Source organism: Heterodontus francisci, chromosome 26 (assembly GCF_036365525.1).
Source record: "Heterodontus francisci isolate sHetFra1 chromosome 26, sHetFra1.hap1, whole genome shotgun sequence".
In the NCBI taxonomy this organism is placed as follows: Eukaryota; Metazoa; Chordata; class Chondrichthyes; order Heterodontiformes; family Heterodontidae; genus Heterodontus; species Heterodontus francisci.
In genome coordinates, this window is record NC_090396.1 from 23,107,277 (window position 1) to 23,121,499 (window position 14,223).

Sequence of the window (14,223 nt, forward strand, 5' to 3'; positions counted from 1 at the left end):
TCCTGCCGGAACCACTTGGCTTCAGACCACGTCACATATGAATATACATACGAACATATAAATTAGGAGCAAAAGTAGACCATTCGGCCCCTCTAGCCTGCTCCACCATTCAATAAGATCATGGCCGACCTGTTTGTCTCTCGAATTCCACATTCCCATCTACCCCTGATAACCTTTGATTCCCTTGCCTAACAAGAATCTATCTACCTCCGCCTTAAAATTATTCAATGACCCTGCCTCCACCACCTTCTGAGACAGAGAGTTCCAAAGTCGCACAACCCTCTGAGAGAAAAAAATTTCACCACATCTCTGCCCTAAAAGGGCAACGCCTAATTTTAAAACAGTGTCCCCTAGTCCTGGACTCCCCCACAAGAGGAAACATCCTTTCCACATCCACCTTGTCAAGACCATTCAGCATCTTATAAACTTCAATCAATTCTCCCCTCATTCTTCTAAACTCCAGTAAAAACAAGTCTGTCCAATCTTTCCTCATAAGACAACCCACTCATTCCAGGTATCAATCTAGTAAACCTCATCTGAATCGCCTCCAACACACTTACATCCTTCCTTAAAAAAGGAGACCAAAACTGCACACAGTATTCGAGCTGTGATCTCACCAATGCCCTGAGTAACTGAAGTATAACATCCTTACTTATATTTTCAATTCCTCTTGTATTAAAGGATAGCATTCCATTCGCCTTCTTTATTACTTGTTGTACCTGCATACTAACTTTTTGTGACTCATTCACTGGAACAGCTAGATCCCTCTGCACCTCAGAGTTCTGCAGTCGTTCTCCGTTTAAGTAATACTCTGCTTTTTTATTCTTCCTGCCAAAGTGAACAACTTCACATTTTCCCACATTATACTCCATCTGCCAGAATTTTGCCCACTCACTCAACGTATCTATATCAGTCTGCAAGCTCTTTATGTCCTCTTCACAACAAATTTTCCTCCCTATCTTTGTGACATCTGCAAATTTAGCTACCACGCCATCGGTCCCCTCATCTGAGTCATTGATATAAATTGTAAAAGGTTGAGGCCCCAGCACAGACCCCGGCCAGACTCCACATCCTGCCAATCAGAAAAGGACCCGTTTATGCATACTCTCTGTTTTCTGCCAGCCAGCCAATCTTCTATCCATGCTAATATGTTACCCACTACACCATGAGCTCCTATTTTGCGCATTAACCTTGCACAGCCTTGGTTCAATCATGAGCTCAGTCCTAACAAAAGTTGAATTCCAGAAGTGGAGTCAGAGTGACTGCTGTTGTGGGACAACCTTAAAAGAACCACTTTAAGAACTGTAAGTGAACACCACTGGAGGAAGTGATGCAACATGACACACAACTAGAGAGTTGTGGGTGGAGCCCGACAGAGTGACGTATGTTTAGATATGCTTGTGTAGGAACTGTTTGCGTATATATGTTCTAGTTAAGTAATAATAAAAACCCATGTTTACTTTGGATATTACTTGTAGTCCTGTGAATCTTACAATAGTCCACATACCAAAGGAACAAGTAATATCACATAGTGGCAATGTTTGGGATATATTTTTTCTGAAGACCATCAAATACTACATTGTGCAATGTTTGATTTTTTCTGAAGAACATACTAAGAGAGAACAAAGAACAGCAGGTTGCTTACCTGGAGAGTAGCTAGCAGGCGACCCCACAACAATGCAGCAAGCTAGATTACAGATAGGACCATGAGATGTGTTGAAACTCTGTGAGTGAAGTAGGTAATTTTCCAGGGGATCAGAGCTTTTAACTGGTCTGGCAGTGGTTCGGAAAATTTGAAAAGCAGTAGCTGAAGCCATTATAGTTTTAGTTTTCCCAGTTTTTTTAGCTTTGTGGGAAAAAGGCATTGAAGTGGATGATCAGCCATGATCATATTGAATGGTGGGGCAGGCTCGAGGGGCTGAATGACCTACTCCTGCTCCTATGTTCCAATGTTCCTATGTGGGTGAGGTCAAAGCCAAAAGGAGAGGGAAGAACTCAACAGCACCACTGGAGGTGCGCAGCACAGTGAAAAAGCCTGGTTGTGGCCACTGCCAGTACTGCAAAGTGCAGCTGGCTGCAGAGAAAAAAACTCGCTCAATTGAAAGAAACTAAGCAGTGCGAACAGAAAGCAGCTGTGGTCTCTTATTCTTAAAGGGGCAAGCCAGTAAATGAATCTGTCTAAGCAAGAAAAGAAGTGTGCCTGTGAAAATAAAAAACCTGTAAAAAGGCCTATATTTATAAAAAAAAAAGCAAAATCATTAAGACAATGGCTTTCAGATGTTCAGTTACAGATTGGAAGGCGTCGGACATAGCGTCTGAATTTAAACTGTTTTGACAGTGAATGGAACTGTGTTTCCTGGAACAAGTGAGCAAACCAGAAAAACAGCTATCAAAATTTAGATCACACTGGGCAATAAGGGTTTGCAATGGATCAACACATCAGGATTGTCAGCTGCGTATCAGAGGACCCTAGCAAGCTATGGACATTCCTGGAGCAGCAAGTCAAAGTGAAAGTAAATTTACAGGTACATAGGCTTGAGCTTATGACCTACTGGCAAAGGCAAGATAAGTCCATTGACCAGTTTGTTGCAAGGTGCCAAGACAAAGCTCTAGAACGTGACTTAACAGATATCAAATTGTCGGAATGGGCTATAGAGCTAGTAATGTCGACTACCCCACTAGAGGCCTTTCAAAAGGCCTGCTAGAAAAGAAGAAAGGGCACACCATAGATGTACTACTCAATGATGGAAGGAAATTTGAAGCCATCATGGCTGTACGCCAACAGTTACAACGTTGGGAGCGGTTACGATAATTGGTATGGTAACCAAGGTCAGAAGTCTACTAAGCCTTGTGGCAAATGTGGCCTGACTCACCCAATTCACAGTTGTCCGGCGTACCAGGACCAATGCAAAGCTTGTGGCATGTGAGGACATTGGGCAAGACAGTACAGAAGGCCGAGCTCAGATACTGCTCACAGGAATGATGGCAGATCACATGCAGAGAGAACATCTGCAAGGATGGCAAATGCAACAAAAGGTATGCCAACACAGAACAAAAGCCCAAGCATGTACATCATGTCAGCACAGACACAGATTGTCAGGAGGATGAAGAATGTACTCGTACGAACAGCGAGCAAGCATTTCACATAGTCAATTTGAATCAACATGTCAATGCTATTACGCAATCTGAGGCATTTGCCATGATTGGGATTATATGTCCACAGAAGAATGGCAAGCATAAGCTCAAAGTGAAAATCAACACTGGAGTAAGTGCAAACATTCTACCCATTTGTATACTGAAGGACACGTACTTAAATAAATGGGAATCTATGGTACGACCCACCACGGCTAAGCTGACTGCCTACAGTAGTTTGCCAATCAAGTGCATTGGAACGATAACCTTGCAGTGCAGCTAAGGGAGCTCCAAAAAGCTACCACAAATGTCGTATATTGTAGATACAATTGGGCCAGCTGTCGCAGGACTTCCAGTATGCTGAGATTTACGAATTGTCACAAAGCATGAATTTGTTAACGCACCAAAGATGGTAGGAAATACCCAGGTCAGTCTATGCAAAGGACAACACAAAAACTGAGAGTCTTGACATGAAGAGGCGATATGATCGGGAGTCTCTCCTCGGGCTTCAGTTCGTTGCAGCAAGTATCTGGAGATTAGAGGGATTGTCGATGATTTGTGATGTTGCCAGTAATCATTTTTGTGAGCTTTCTAAACAAGGAAAGATGAAGGCATTGTATGACAGGCAAGCAGAACCAGAATTAGCTCGATTGTGAGTAGGACAGATGGTCGGAGTCCTCAATCATGCATCAGGAACTTGGTATCCTGTAGAGGTTGTGAGGATATGTGACCAGCCGAGATCGTACAAGGTCCAGACACCTAATGGTACGATCCTCAGCTGGAACCAAAGTCAACTCAGAGATCTATATGACAACACTACATGTGACAACCCTGTGGCATCGCAGACACGTTCAAAGACAAAGTCTGAAGATGAACTTAACGAGGCCACGAGCCCAGAGGAAGAACATGCCAACCAGAGTTCCGCGTCACCGAAGTCTCAGAGGAGTCATCAAGACAAGCTCAGCTCTGGGAAGAGGTTTAAGATAACAAGATCGGGACAAATAAGCAAATCTCCTATACATTTTCGAGAGTGCTAAACATACTTGCAAATAACGTTTTGTTTTAATCATGTATAGTTAATCCGAACTGCAACATCATTGTACATATGTTTTTATCTTTGGAAAAAGGGGGATGTTGTAGGACGACCTTAAGACGACCACCTAAAGAGCTGTAAGTGAAGGTCACTGGTGGAAGTGATGTCGCATCACACATGACCAGAGAGTTATGAGTGGAGCCCGACAGAGTGAGATGTGTTTAGATATGCATATGCAGTAACTGTATATATATATATATATGTTCTAGTTAAGTTAGAATAAAAAGCCAAATTTTCTTTGGATATTAATTGTTGGCCTGTGAGTCTTACAATAGCTTACACACCAAAGGAACAAGTAATATTACAACTGCCTTTGACAGCAAGGCAGCATTCGACTAAGTGTGGCATCAGGGTACCATCATAAAACTGAAGTCAGTGGGGATCAGGGACAAAACTCTGGCTAATAAGTGGCGAGGCGAGTGAAATTTATGCCAAATAAATGCCAGGCAACGACCATCTTCAACAAGATTCTAACCACCTGTGCTTGACAGTCAATGGCATTATTATCATTGAATCCTCCACCAACAACCTGGGGGTCACCATTGACCAGAAACTTAACTGACCATCCATATAAATGCTATGGTTACACGAGCAGACTGGAGACTGGGTATTCTATAGCAAGTGGCTCACTTCCTGACTCCATAAAGCCTCTCCACCACCTACAAGGCACAAGTTAGGATGTGATGAAATATTCCATTTGCCTGGATGGGTGCAGCTGCAACAACACTCAAGAAGCTCCACACCATCCAGAACAAAACAGCCGACTTGATCAGCATTCCACCCACCATCTTAAACATCCACTCCCTCCACCACTGGCACACCTGGCTGCAGTGTGTAGCATCCATATGATGCACTGCAGCAACTCACCAAGACTTTTTCAGCAGTACCTCCCAAACCCGCAACCTCTACCTCCGAGAACGACAGTGCAGATGCATGGGAACACGTCACCTCCAAGTTCCCCCTAAGTCACAAACCATCCTGAATTGGACATATATCATTTGTCCTTCATCGTCATGGGTCATAATCCTGGAACTCCCTACCTAACACCATTATGGGAGTACCTTCATTATGCTGACTGCAGTGGTTCAAGAAGGTGGTCCACCACCACCTTCTCAAGGGAAGCTAGGAATAGGTAACAAATGCTGACCTTGCTGGATTTACCCATATCCTGAGAATGAAATTTTTTAAAATTATATTAGTCTTAGGCAAACCCATTATTCCATAACTATCTGCCACTGTCAATCAGTATATCTAAAATTCAGTGACAAAGGAATGCACGAATACACACAGTGGCAGATGAATAGGTACGAACACCATGTCATGGATGGGGCAGTATATATGCAATTGTCAGTCTATCATTTAACAGAATATTTGGTTGAGCGGGCGGAAATCTGGCAAATGGAATTTCATCCAGAAAAGTATGAGGTAATGCATTTGGGGAGGGCAAATGAAGCGAGGAAATACACAATAAATGGGAGGATATTGAGAGGGGTAGAAGAAGTGAGAGACCTTAGAGTGCATGTCCACAGGTCCCTGAATGTGGCAGGACAGGTAGATAGAGTGGTGAAGAAGGCATATGGAAAGCTTTCCTTTATTGGCTGAGGTACAGAATTCAAAAGCAGGGATACAATGCTGGAACTGTATAAAACGCTGGTTAGGCCACAGCTGGAGTATTACGTACAGTTCTGGTCACCACATCACAGAAAGGAAATCATTGCTCTGGAGAGAAGACATTACAAGAATGTTGCCAGGGCTCGAACATTGCAGCTATGAAGAAAGATGGATAGGCTAGGGTTGTTTTCCTTAGAACAGAGGAGGCTGAGGTGTACAAAATTATGAGGGGCCGAGATAGAGTAGACAGGAAGGACCTGTTTCCCCTAGCGGAGAGGTCAATTTCCAGGGGGCATAGATTTAAGGTGATTGGTAGAAGGATTAGGGAGGACATGAGGAAACCCTTTTTCACCCAGAGGGTGGTGGGTGTCTGGAATTCACTGCCAGGAATGGTGGTGGAGGCAGAAACCCTCAACTCTTTTAAAAAGTACCTGGACATGCACCTGAAGTGCTGTAACCGGCAAAGCTATGGACCAGGTGCTGGAAGGTGGGATTAGATTGGGCAGCTAGTTTTTTTCCGACCGGCACAGACACAATGGGCTGAATGGCCTCCTTCTGTGCCGTAATTTTGCTATGGTTCTATTGTCTGCGTCACATTTATACCTACTTAAGAACTATTAAAGAGTCATGGGGATTGGGGAGGAGGAAGAGCTGCCTGTGAATTCAGTCACAAAACAACCATGGTGAAGCAAGGCATTTTGAACTGATTTGCATCGCTGTGTTGTAACTCTGTAAACAATATATATAAATGCATTTTCAAACTGGCAGTGCCCCTTTTATAGTAGCATTAATGAGCAAACAGCACCACCTTGTGAGGAAAAGTATGTTTCTCATGTGTGAGATTGAGAGAAGAGAAAGAGAACTATAAAATCGAGTTGCTCTTGTTGCATGCAAGTTAATGTTGATGTTGCAAACTGTGTTAATGAAACTTGTACAGTTTGTAACCGTCAGTGTTAAGTGTTGCAAATAATTACGGAAAAATTATTAGTGTTGAAATAGCTACTGATCTCGTACTGATCAGGGACCATGGAATCTCAGTAGAGAGAGACTCCACGTTAAAATATGTCCAGTCAAAGCAAACAATCAGCAAAGCCAGTAGAATGTTGAACTTTTTTTATTCATTCATGGGATGTGGGCGTCACTGGCCAGGCCAGAATTTCATGTGGGGTAGGTACACCCACAGTGCTGTCAGGAAGGGAGTTTCAGGATTTTGACCCAGCGACAGTGAAGGAACGGCAACATAGTTCCAAGTCAGGATGGTGTGTGACTTGGAGGGGAACTTGCAGGTCGTGGTGTTCCCATGCATTTGCTGCCCTTGTCCTTCTAGTTGGTAGAGGTCGCTGGTTTGGAAGGTGCTAAGGAGCCTTGGTGCATTGCTGCAGTGCATCCTGTAGATGGTACACACTGCTGCTACCGTGCGTCGGTGGTGGAGGGAGTGAATGTTTGTGGATAGGGTGCCAATCAGGCGGGCTGCTTTGTCCTGGATGATGTCGAGCTTCTTGAGTGTTGTTGGAGCTGCACCCATCCAGGCAAGTGGAGAGTATTCCATCACACTCTTGACTTGTGCCTTGTAAATGGTGGACAGGCTTTAGGGAATCAGATGAGTTACTCGCCGCAGGATTCCTAGCCTCTAACCTGCTCTTGTAGCCACAGTATTTATATGGCTACTCCAGTTCAGTTTCTGGTCAATTGTAGCCCCTAGGATGTTGATAGTGGGGGATTTAGCGATGGTAATGCCATTGAATGTCAAGGGGAGATGGTTAGATACTCTCTTGTTGGAGATGGTCATTGCCTGGCACTTGTGTGGGGCAAATGATACTTGCCACTTATCAGCCCAAACCTGGATATGGTCCAAGTCTTGCTTTCTACAAATTTGCATAGCGCAAACAGCAGAATACAAGTCAGAGGAAGGCATGATAAAGTTATACAATGCAGTAAGCAGACCACACCATGAATAATGTGTCCAGTTCTGGCCACCACGAAACAAGGGAAGCATTCTAGTACAGTGGAGAGGGCAGTCGTGTGTCTGGTTAAGGGTTGAGTCAGGAGGAAACTTGAGCTTTTCAGGTTGAAAAGCAAGCATCTGAAAGGTGATCGCATTGAGGTGTATGACAGGAAATGGTATGGAAAAGGTTAATCTGGAATATTACTTTAAACAGCGAAAGTAGGACAAGGGGCCACAGGTTCAAACTTTATGACTGATATCAGGAGCTTCTTTGCACAGAATGTGATCACCACTTGGATTGAACTCCTGGACAGTGTGGAGGAGACAAAAACCCCAGAATCATTTGAATAATATGCAGCAATAGATGAGTGTAGGTGGGCTGAATGGCCTTCCTCATCTGTAAATATCTTGCAATTTGAGCACCAGTTTTACATCCTGGCCTCAGAATCACTTAAGGTACTTATTTATAACATACAAACTTTAGCTGATAGAGCAGTGGTAGGTAACATGTAATTGACCTTAGTATATCTGAACAATACATGGAAACACAGTGGGTTGCCATTTCAGATCATTGTCTGGAAGGGCCTATATTGATTACCAATCCAGCAAAGCCTCAATTTTGAAATTCTCATCCTTGTGCTCAAATCCTTCCATGGCCTCACCCCTTCCAAGCTCCATAACCTCCTTCAGCCCTATAAGATCTTATGCTGTTCTATAATTCTGGCTTGTTGCACATCTCTGATTTTCATCACCCCACTGTTGCCAGCCGTGCCTTCAGCTACCTAAGCTCTAGAATGCCCTTCCTAAAGCTCCCAACCTTCATCTCATGTTTTAAGACACTTCTTAAACCCTATCTCCTTGGCCAAGCTTTTGGTCAATCTGCTCTATTATCTCCTTATGTGGTTCAGTGTCAAATTGTGTTTGAAACACTCCAGTGAAGAACCTTGGGACACTTTACTACATTAAAGGTGCTATATAAATGCAAGTTGTCATGCAAGTGCACATGGATAGAATCAGAATCAGTGTGACATCAGTAACCTGCTTCCACTCACTGTCACTAGCATCTTTCACAACTTCAAGATGTCCCAAAATGCTTTACAGCCGATGCAATACTTTTGAAGTGTAGTCATTGTTATAACGTAGGGAATGCAACAGGCAATTTGCACACAGCAAGATTTCACAAACAGCAACATGATGAAGACTAAATAATCTGTTTTTAGGTGTTGATTGAGGGATAAATAGTGACTAGGGCACAGGAGAGAACTTGTCTACTCTTCTTTGAAATATTACCAGGAATACTTATACATCCACCTGAGAAGCAAAAAGGGGCTTTGGTTTAACATCTCATCTGAAAGATGGGATAAGCAACATCTCTGACAGTGCACAACTGCCTGGGTACTGCACAGGAGTTACGTGCTCAAGGCTCTGGAGTGGGACTTGAACACACAAGTCTGAGTCAGAGGTGAGAGTGTTACCAACTGAGCCATGGCTTTCACAGTGGTTGCAGTCTTGTAGTGTTTTGAAATTTCAATTACATTATGCACACTTGAGGCTACTGTAGAACGCACGCTAGCAAAGAGAAAGTGAAAGCAAAATAGAATGAAGACAACTCCATTATTTTCAACAGCTTGGAGTCTCTGGGAAGTGTTGAACTTCAAAGGGACTTAGGTGTCCTTGTTCATGTGTCAGTGAAAGCTATCAGGTACAGCAAGCAATTAAGCAGGCAAATGGTATGTTGGCCTTCATTACAAGAGAATTTGAGTATAGGAGTAAAGGTGTCCTACTGCAATTATATAGCGCCTTGGTGAGACTGGAGTATTGTGTGCAGTTTTGGTCATCTCATCTAAGGAAAGTTATACTTGCCATAGAGGGAGTGCAACGAATGCTCACCAAGCTAATTCCTGGGATGATGGAGGGTTTGTCCTATGAGGAACAATTAAACAGACTGGGCCTTTATTCTCTGGAGTTTAGAAGAATGAGGTGTGATCTCATTAAAACATACAAAATTCTTACAGGGTTCAAGAGGGTAAATGCAGGAAGGATGTTTCTCCTAACTAGAGAGTCTGGAACCAGGGGACACCGTCTCAGAATAAGGAGCAGGTCATTTAGGACTGAGATGAGGAGGAATTTCTTCACTCAGAGGGTGGTGAATCTTTGGAATTCTCTATCCCACAGGACTGTGGAGGCTCAGTCATTAAGTATGTTCAGGACTGAGACTGATAGATTTCTACATATTCAAAACATCAAGGGATATGGGGATAGTGCAGGAAAATGGCAGTAAAGTAGATCAGCCATGATCTCATTGAATGGCAGAGCTGGCTCAAAGGGCTGAATGGCCTACTCCGATTTCTTGTGTTATGTCTCTGTCCCTGCCTCGTACCTTCTACTAAAGTTGGTTAAACCTCACTCCAGTCCCAAGAACAACACAATGGTCAGTTGAGTAAGATGCTGGGGGCCATCAGCTGTCGAACCACAGTACAGAAATAATCAGCATCTTTATGGGAGAAAATTAAGCATGTTTTGGAAACTCTAGCTGCCAATATTTTGGAATACAAATGTTAAGTCAGACTACAGCAGCAACGGTGTGGGCACTGGCAGGCTGCCTAGGTTCTGAAGGGTTACACCTTCAGTTCCTGACTGACATGCTGTATGTTCCCAGTTTTTGCTGTTTTTTGTTTGCTTCTCTCCCAAATTGGACTTTATGAATTTCAGAGTTGAGGGCACTCAAGGGTGCAGTTAGTCTCAGAATGCTATTAATGAGTGAGCAAAAAGGAATCCTGGAAGAGAAATTGAGGCTAAAACTATAAATAGTGTGAAACCACAGCAATGCAATGGAAACGAGCAAGAGACTGTGTGCTTTTGTTACCACAGAGTCATTTGTGTATATAGAGCATGAAATGCTCAACACCCAGCATTACACAGCAGGAATGCTGTTCTAATTAAGTTACACAATCCCATTGTTTTTATGAAAGCAGTATTAGTGGCTCAATGGGGAGTTTCCAGATGGCTGCTGTACCTGACAAAAATACACAACTTGCTTCAACCAACAGCATCAAAAACAGATTAACTTGTTATTCACACATTTGCTGTTTGCAGGACCTTGTTGTGCACAAATTGGCTGGTGCATTTGCATACAGAACAATAATCCAAAGGTTGTAAATGTGCATGGGAATGTCCCAAGGATGTTACAAAGCTATAAAGAAATGCACATTATTTCTTGCAAACCTGCTCTGGTATTCCATAAGTCATATTGCAACATCAGCAACCAGGGACAGTAATGAAGTTGTTAATTGATTTGACTTAATTTGATTCATACTGTTCATTGAAAGCTTGAAAATAAACTGCAGATTAAACAATGTTTCTAGACTCTCTTTGGTTTTATTATCCTACCAATGTCATGGTTATACTGTAAAATAACAATGTTCTATGAATTCTTTTCCAAAGTGCAGGAACATTGTGCAACAGCCACCATCACTCAATAGCACAGAATGGGCAGGGACACAGATTCAAGTCTCAGCTAACTCAGGTCCTGATGTGATTGTGCGGATCAAAAAGGCACAAGCACAGGCCTGAGTGTAACCCAACAACATAGGTTATGAATGCTAGCATCAAACTGTAGACCCAATGGAGAAAAACACATCCGCTCCTTTTGTGTCGTTTCTATTTCAGATTATGCCCAGTTGGGGATAGTGCACTCTGCTCCAATTTACCCGAGCCATAACCTATCGAGTGATGTTAAATAGTGAGGATGGAGTGACGCAGAAAGAGATGGGAAAGATTATGAGGATAGACGGATGACAACAGAAAAGTAGGTAGGCTATGCTTTACAAATTTGATGAGTTTTTTTTCCCCCAAAGGAAGTCACTTGGATAGTGGATAAGGATTGGATTCACTCTTGCAGCTGAAAGATTGTAGTTAACGGATGTGGATTAGCCTAGAGGCATTTTACTACTGGTGGCCCCCAGGGATCAATCCTAGGCACGCTACTGTTTGCTGTCAGTGGTGTGGGTTGTATGGTCAGTATGTTTGCAGGTGATACCAAAATCCATACTGGAACAGTAGAGGAGTCACATCAAAAGCAAAGAAATTTAGATGCGATTGGGGAGTGTGCCACACGTTATCAGATGGCATTTAACTTAAATTTGGGTTATGCATGTTGGAAGGGCACCACAGCCTCTCAGCTCCAGCGACCCAGGTTCAATTCTGGGTACTGCCTGTGTGGAGTTTGCAAGTTCTCCCTGTGTCTGCGTGGGTTTCCTCCGGGTGCTCCGGTTTCCTCCCACATGCCAAAGACTTGCAGGTCGATAGGTTAATTGGCCATTATAAATTGCCCCTAGTATAGGTAGGTGGTAAGGAAATATAGGAACAGGTGGGGATGTGGTAGGAATATGGGATTAGTGTAGGATTAGTATAAATGGGTGGTTGATGGTCGGCACAGACTCGGTGGGCCGAAGGGCCTGTTTCAGTGCTGTATCTCTAAACTAAAAAACATCCATCATTTGCAAAATTGAAGGTGGTTATGAGAGAAAAAGATCCAAGTATTATTATATGCAAATCACTAAAAGTTCATGACTAATGTAGAGAAGCTGTAACTAAATCGAACAGGGCATTAGGTTGTATTAATAGAACCATTCACGACAAATCAAAGGATACTACCGTCTTGTACAGGTTGCTAGCTAGATGACATCTGCAGTACTGAACCCAGTTTTGGTCTCATGTGCTGGGGGAACATATCGGCGTTAGAAAAAATTCAGAAGATACAAGAATAATTCCTAGCTTAAAAGAACCTCAGGTAGGCTCAACGACCTTGGTCAAGTGGCAGAAGTGTGAGGTGATGCATTTTGGCAAAAGGGATAGAGAGGCAATATAGACTTAATAGCACAGCTCTAAAGAGTATGCAGGCTCAGAGGGACCTTGGGTTTCATGTGCACAGAACGTTGAAGGTGGTAGGACATATTGAGAATAGTTAACAAAGCATAAGGGATCTTGGGCTTCAAAAATAGAAGTATTGAGTACAAAAGCAGAGAGGTTATGCTGAACCTTTTTAATGCTCTAGAGTATTGCATCCAGTTCTGATCAGCACACATTAGGAAGGATGTGAGGGTCCTTGAGAGGGTGCAAAGGAGATTTACCAGAATGGTTCCAGGGATTTTAACTACAAGGTTAGGTTGGAAAAGCTGGGGTTGTTCTCCTTGGAGCAAAGGAGGTTGAGGCGAGATCTGATAAAGGTGTTCAAGATTATGACAGGTTTGGATGAGGTGAGGTAGATAAAGAAAAGCTGTTCCCATTAGCCAATGGTACAAGGACCACAGTACACAGATTTAAGGTTTTTGGGCAAGAGAAGCAAGGGTGATGTGAAGAAGAACTTTTATTTTTAAAAGTAGCGAGTGGTAATGACCTGAAACTCACTGGCTACAAAGGTGATGGAAGTGGAGATGATTAATGATTTCAAAAGGAAAATGGATATGCACTTAAGGGAACTAAACTTACAGGTCCACGGGGAATAGGACTGACTGGATTGCTATATAGAGAGCCAGCATTGACTCAATGGGCTGAATGGCCTCATTCTGTGCCATAATGACTATTTACTTTAGAGCAACATGGGCTTAGGTGACCTGACTGAGGTCCATAAAGGGCCACAGTGCTTGGGCCCTCAACTCTTTATAATCTATATCAATGACTTGGATGAAGGGACCAATGTATAGTTGCTAAATTTGCTGATGACACAAAGATAAGTAGGAGATGAAGTTGTGAGGAGGGCATAAGGAGTTTGCAAAGGGATTTAGATAGGTTAAGTGAGTGGGCAAAAATTTGGTAGATGGCGTATAATGTGAGAAAAAGTGAACTTGTCCATTTTGGTAGGAAGAATAAAAAAGCAATATATTATTTAAACGGCGAGATTGCAGAAATCTGCAGTATAGACAGACCTGGATGTCCTGGTACATAAATCACAAAAAGGTTGTATGCAGGAACAGCAAGTGGTTAGGAAGGCAAATGGAATGTTGTCATTTATTGCAAGGAGAATGGAATATAAAAGTAAGGAAGTTTTGCAACAGTTGTACAGGGTATTGGTGAGACCACATCTGGAGTACTGTGTGCAGTTTTGGTCTCCTTACTTAAAAGGATATAATTGCATTAGAAGCAGTTCAGAGAAGGTTCACTCAACTAATTCCTGGGATGAAGGGGTTATCTTATGAGGAAAGGTTGGGCCTGCATTCAGTGCAGTTTAGAAGAGGCGATCTTTTTAAAATGGAAGATCTTGAGGGGACTTGACAGGGTGGATCCTGAGAGATGTTTCCCCTTATGTGAGACTAGAACCAGGGGTCAGAGTTCAAAAATAAGGGATCTCCTATTTAAAACAGAGATGAGGAGAAAATTTTCTCTGGAGGGTCATTAGGGAATTCTCTTCCCCAAATAGCAGTGGAGGCAGGGTCATTGAATA

At 42.9% G+C, this 14,223-nt stretch overlaps 1 protein-coding gene across 5 annotated transcripts in view; it reads right to left on the bottom strand.

Moving 5' to 3' along the window:
- Nucleotides 1–14,223, bottom strand: part of fdxr (ferredoxin reductase) — a 77,968-nt gene that overhangs the window by 17,215 nt on the left and 46,530 nt on the right. The gene's annotated exons all lie outside the window — the stretch shown is intronic.